The following is a 6,140-nucleotide window of genomic DNA, read 5'->3' on the forward strand; positions in this document are numbered from 1 at the left end:
AATGGTGTAGGCTGTGCAAAGCCATTTGGCTGTGCATTTATTGATCTAAGCGTGCATTTTTATAAAAGCGTGATAAAATTGACACATAACAGCAGTGTTCAATTAGCGTTCAATCGAAGTGAAAAAGAAGGAAAACAGAAGCACACCAATCTAACAAAACAAAGAAAACTGAAGAACTAATAACAAATGTGAGTCACTTACTCCTCAGATCACTCACCTCCTGATTGTTGCATCTGATTACATAGCACAGAACTACCTTACTTGGACATTTCATAAACCATCCATTTCACCTACAAATGCCTGTATCTGTATTATTGTAATTTTGTTTTTTAAGCACAGCTGCACCAATGCAATTTTACCTGCAAACACTTAAAACATCTAACATAATTACCATTGCTTCTTAAACCTCTCACAATCCTTTCATTTCTTACACTCCAAATACATTTCTGCACCCACTTTATCTACGCTTTTGACTCATTTCATACTAAATTGAGCCTACACTGCTTTTCTCACCTGCATTTCTACAATTCTTCTGCTCGGATTCCCTTACAGTCTCCTCTCCTACTTCCACTTTCCCTCAACCTATTTACCTTCTTAACACTATGTGAATGCTTTCTTATACTCCCCACATCACTCAGTGTCTACCTAATAATGTATCTTTATCCTTCCCCCCCCCCAGTCTCCTCCACCTCCTCCTCTGTCTCCCCTCCATCCCTCTGTTTCCTTCCCCCACCTTTCCTGTTACCCCACTTTCATTCACCTCTGCCCCATGGTCCTGCTACCCCACAACTCAGCCCTGCTCCCTCTCTCCCTTCCCTGTCACCTCCCCACACCCCCATCCACATCACACTGACCTCCCTCCCTGCCCATCTCCTGCAGTTTCCCCTCCTATCTCAGGCACCCGTACCATCACTACTCTCTCATCATCCCTGCCCTCAAAGTTAATCCCACCTCATCGCTACAGCAACCCTGAAAATCTAATTCACATCTCTCCCACAAACTCATACCCCCTATCCTGTGCCCTCTGGAATGCCAGATCCGTTTGTAACAAACTGGTCCCCACTCATGACCTTTTCATTTCCAACTCCCTACACCTACTAGCCATTACTGAAACTTGGATTACGCCCTCTGACACTACTTCTGCTGCTGCTCTCTCTGCTGGGGGCCTTACATTCACACACACCCCCCGACCTGGGGGTCGCCATGGGGGTGGTGTTGGGGTCCTTTTACCTTCTAGTTACTCCTACCAACTCATACCACCAGAACCATCCCTTATATTATCTACATTTGAGGTCCACTCCATATGTCTCTTCCAACCAGTCCATCTTAGAGTAGCTGTCATTTACCGCCCCCTTGGCACTGCTTCCAAATTCATCGACAACTTTGCTTCCTGGCTTCCTCACTTCCTCTCTTCTGACATTCCCACCATTATCCTAGGCGATTTCAACATCCCTATTGACATCCCCACACAATCCCCTGCCTCTAAACTCCTTAACCTCACCTCTTCACTTGGTCTCTCCCAGTGGACCTCCTCACCCTCCCATGTGAATGGGAGCTCACTGGATCTGGTCTTCACTCACCGCTGTGATATTTCTGATTTTTCCAACTCCCCATTTCCCCTCTCTGACCACCACCTGCTCTCCTTCAACCTATCTCTCTCGACTTCCCCATCTCAACCTCCTAAGGCTACCATCACTAAGCGTAACATTGAAGCTATTGACACCACATTCCTTTCCTCCCTGTTTGACTCACTTCTCTCTCCTATTCTCTCTCTCTCTCATGCCCTGAACAAGCCACTTCCACATACAATGCTTCCCTTACTTCTGCTCTTGACTCTGTTGCTCCACCAACCACTGTTCACCCTCGCAAATTAACACCTCAACCCTGGCACACCAAATGCACCAGATATCTGCAAAAATGCTCACGTACTGCTGAGCGACACTGGAGGAAATCACGCTCTAAGGCAGACTTCCTCCATTTCAAACTTATGCTCTCATCCTTCAGTGCTGCCCTTTCTCTTGCTAAACAGTCATACTTCAAGAACCTCATCTCCTCCCTGTCTTCCAACCCCCGGCGCCTCTTTGCCACTCTCAACTCACTCATCTGCCCACCTCCACCTCGTCTCCCTTCCTCACTCTCTGCTCTTGACTTTGCCACTTACTTCACATCCAAAATTGACTCCATACGTCAGGACATCACATCACACCAGACTATCAGTAACCAGCCTTCTCCCATCCCTTACAAACCCTCCCCATCCCTCGCACCAACTCTGTCATCTTTCTCCCATGCATCTGGAGAGGAAGTCATGGCCCTCATTCGTTCCTGTCCCCTCACCACCTCCCCACTTGACCCTATCCCCTCCCGCCTCCTCTGCCACATCTCTTCTTCTGCTTGTTCCCATCTTTCCCACCTTCTCAATCTCTCCCTCTCATCAGGCACTGTCCCCTCTGCCTTCAAGCACGCTCTCATCTCTCCTATTCTTAAAAAAACCTACCCTTGATCCAAACACTCTCTCCAACTACCGACCCATCTCTCTTCTCCCTTTTGCCTCCAAACTCCTTGAGCGTATTGTCTACAACCGCCTTACTTCCTTTCTTTCCTCACACTCACTGCTTGACCCATTCCAGTCTGGCTTCCGTCCTCTCCACTCCACTGAAACTGCCCTTACAAAAGTATGCAATGACCTCCATGCTGCTAAATCTAAGGGACACTACTCTCTACTTATTGGCCCTCATTCCGAGTTGATCGGTCGCAAGGCGAATTTAGCAGAGTTACACACGCTAAGCCGCCGCCTACTGGGAGTGAATCTTAGCTTCTTAAAATTGCGACCGATGTATGCGCAATATTGCGATTACTAACTACTTAGCAGTTTCAGAGTAGCTCCAGACTTACTCTGCCTGTGCGATCATTTCAGTGCTTGTCGTTCCTGGTTGACGTCACAAACACACCCAGCGTTCGCCCAGGCACTCCCACCGTTTCTCCAGCCACTCCTGCGTTTTTTCCGGAAACGGTAGCGTTTTCAGCCACACGCCCCTAAAACGCCGTGTTTCCGCCCAGTAACACCCATTTCCTGTCAATCACATTACGATCGCCGGAGCGAAGAAAAAGCCGTGAGTAAAAATACTTTCTTCATAGTAAAGTTACTTGACGCAGTCGCAGTGCGAACTTTGCGCATGCGTACTAAGCGGATTTTCACTGCGATGCGATGAAAAAGAACGAGCGAACAACTCGGAATGAGGGCCATTCTACTTGATCTCTCTGCTGCTTTTGACACTGTGGACCATCCTCTCCTACTGCAAATCCTTCACTCCATTGGTCTGCGTAACACTGCCCTCTCTTGGTTGTCGTCCTACCTTTCTGACCGTTCATTCTCTGTCTCCTCTCATGACTCCACCTCCCCCTCACTTCCACTAACTGTAGGGGTACCCCAAGGTTCTGTCCTTGGTCCTCTTCTCTCTCTATACGTCCTCACTAGGTAAGCTCATTAGTTCTTTTGGTTTCCAATATCATCTCTATGCTGATGACACTCAAATCTATCTTTCCTCTCCAGACCTCTCCCCTACTCTCCTCACTCGTATCTCCAACTGTCTCTCTGCTATCTCTTCCTGGATGTCCCAGCGCTTTCTTAAACTTAACATGTCTAAGACCGAGCTGATCATCTTCCCTCCCTCCCGCATAACCTCACCTCCTACAATCTCATTATCTATTGATGGCACTACTATCTCCTCTACCCCCCAAGTGCGCTGTCTTGGAGTAATCCTTGACTCCTCCCTCTCCTTCAAACCACACATTCAGCACCTCTCACAAACCTGCCGTTTTCATCTAAAAAATATTTCCAGGATCAGACCCTTTCTGACCCAGGATGCTACTAAGACTCTTATCCACTCACTGGTCATCTCCAGACTGGACTACTGTAATCTCCTCCTGACTGGCATTCCTGACAAATACCTCTCTCCACTCCAATCTATCCTCAATGCTGCTGCCCGGCTCATTTTCCTCACCAAATGCACTACGTCCACCTCTCCTCTCTTACTAGTCCTTCACTGGCTCCCCTTCCCTTTCAGAATCCATTTCAAGCTTCTCACACTTGCTTACAAAACCCTCACCCACTCCTCTCCCATCTACATCTCTGATCTTATCTCGCTTTACACTCCCACCGGTCCTCTTCGCTCTGCTAATGCACGCCGACTCTCCTGCCTACGGATTACTTCCTCCCACTCCTACCTCCAAGATTTTTCACGTGCTGCACCACTTCTCTGGAATTCCCTACCTCTCCCCCTCAGACTCTCCACCTCTCTACAAAACTTCAAATGGGCTCTCAAGACCCACTTCTTCACCAAACCCAGCCAAATCTCATCCTAAACCTCTGTTCCACGCTCTCTATGTACCCCATCTGTCTCACCCCTGTCTGTCTACCCCTCCCCTTTAGAATGTAAGCTCTCACGAGCAGGGTCCTCTTCCCTCATGTGCTTACTCTTTTCTTACTTTAATAATCTTCAGCTGCACCAAATCCAGCAGTCTTCTGCCACCTGATACTTATTCCAGTGTCATCTGCTGATGTAGCTATGTTTATTTACCCTGTACTTGTCCTATATTGTCATCAACTGTAAGTTGCTGTTTTCCTGTTTGATTATTTGTTTATGTACTCTGTAATTTGGTGCTGCGGAACCCTTGTGGCGCCATATAAATAAAGGATAATAATAATAAATAATATAATATATAGCAGTACGGTACAGTAGGCCACTGCTCTACCTACCTCTGTGTCGTCAAGTATACTATCCATCCATACCTGTGGTGCATTTTAGAAATAAAACATATCTCGGCAGAGCAATCTATATATCCATCATTTTTCAGACAGCAACAGTGGGTATTGTAATAGTCACCCAATCCATCACTTTTATAGGGTTACATGCATCCACATGCTACAGCCTGTCTCAATAATTTTACTGTCACAGTGTGTGTGTTTGTGTTTTTATTTAGGTATTTTTTGTTGTTGTAGAACTACAGGTACCAGCGAGCCCGTTATTTCCCCGCCTGCTGGTACTTGAGGTTCTCCAAGTACCAGCAAGTGGGGGAGGCTTTCTGGGCCTTGTAGTTCCACAACAAAAAAACAATATTCTTTTTTTACACATATGGCTATCAGCCCGGCACCCACCACCCAGGGGTGCTGGGGACAGCCTCGGGCTTCACCCCTGGCCCTTGGGTGCCTCGAGGGGAGGAACCTCTTGATTTAAGGGATCCCCACTCCTCCAGGGAACCCCGGCCAGGGGTGACTAGTTGGAGGGGTAATGCCAGGGCCGCAGGGACCTACATAAAAGTGTCCCCTGGCTGTGGCATTATCTCTCTGGCTAGTGGAGCCCGGTGCTGGTTTTAAAAATATGGGGGACCCCTACATATTTTGTCCCACGTATTTTTGGAACCAGGACCCGTCTAAGAGCCCGGTGCTGGTTGTCTAAATACGGGGAACCTCTGTCCAATTTTTCCCCCAGTATTTAAATAACCAGGACCGGCTCAAAGAGGCTGGTTATACTAAGGAGGGGGGACCTCACACATTTTTTTTAACCCATTCAGACCCTTCTCCTTTAAGTTAATGGAAGCCCTGGACAACAAAATTGCATTCATGTCCTCCTCCCTCACCCTTCCCAGTCCCAAACACTCATTTTTTTTCTTTAAAAATTTATAATATATCACAAGAACAATGAGCAGGCAGGCAGCGGGCATTGGCGGCATCGGACTGAGATAGAAATTAGTGGTGGAGGGCTGGGTCAGTTGATTGTGGGAGAGTTTGTAAGCCATTGGCGGTGGCAGTGGGTATCGGCTCAGAGGCAGTAGCGGGCATTGGCTAAGGGTCATCGGCAGGATTCGGCGGACATTATGGCTGTAGTGCCTCACTAGCCACTGACCTCACCGCACGCCACTGTGGGACAGATGTAACATGCAGAGAGAGGTAGATTTTGGGAGAAGGAATGTCCTAGCATAACTGTTAATTGCAGTGTAATACTGTAATTCAACTGTGCAGCATTTGTGGCTAAATGTCAAAGAAGCCAGTATTTACCCTGCATGCAAAACAATAAATGTATTTGCACATACCTCCCAACTAACCCAATTTTTGCAGGACAGTCACTTTTTTTGGGAATGTC

The sequence above is a fragment of the Pseudophryne corroboree genome, unplaced genomic scaffold, assembly GCF_028390025.1.
Source record: "Pseudophryne corroboree isolate aPseCor3 unplaced genomic scaffold, aPseCor3.hap2 scaffold_389, whole genome shotgun sequence".
Lineage (NCBI taxonomy): Eukaryota > Metazoa > Chordata > Amphibia > Anura > Myobatrachidae > Pseudophryne > Pseudophryne corroboree.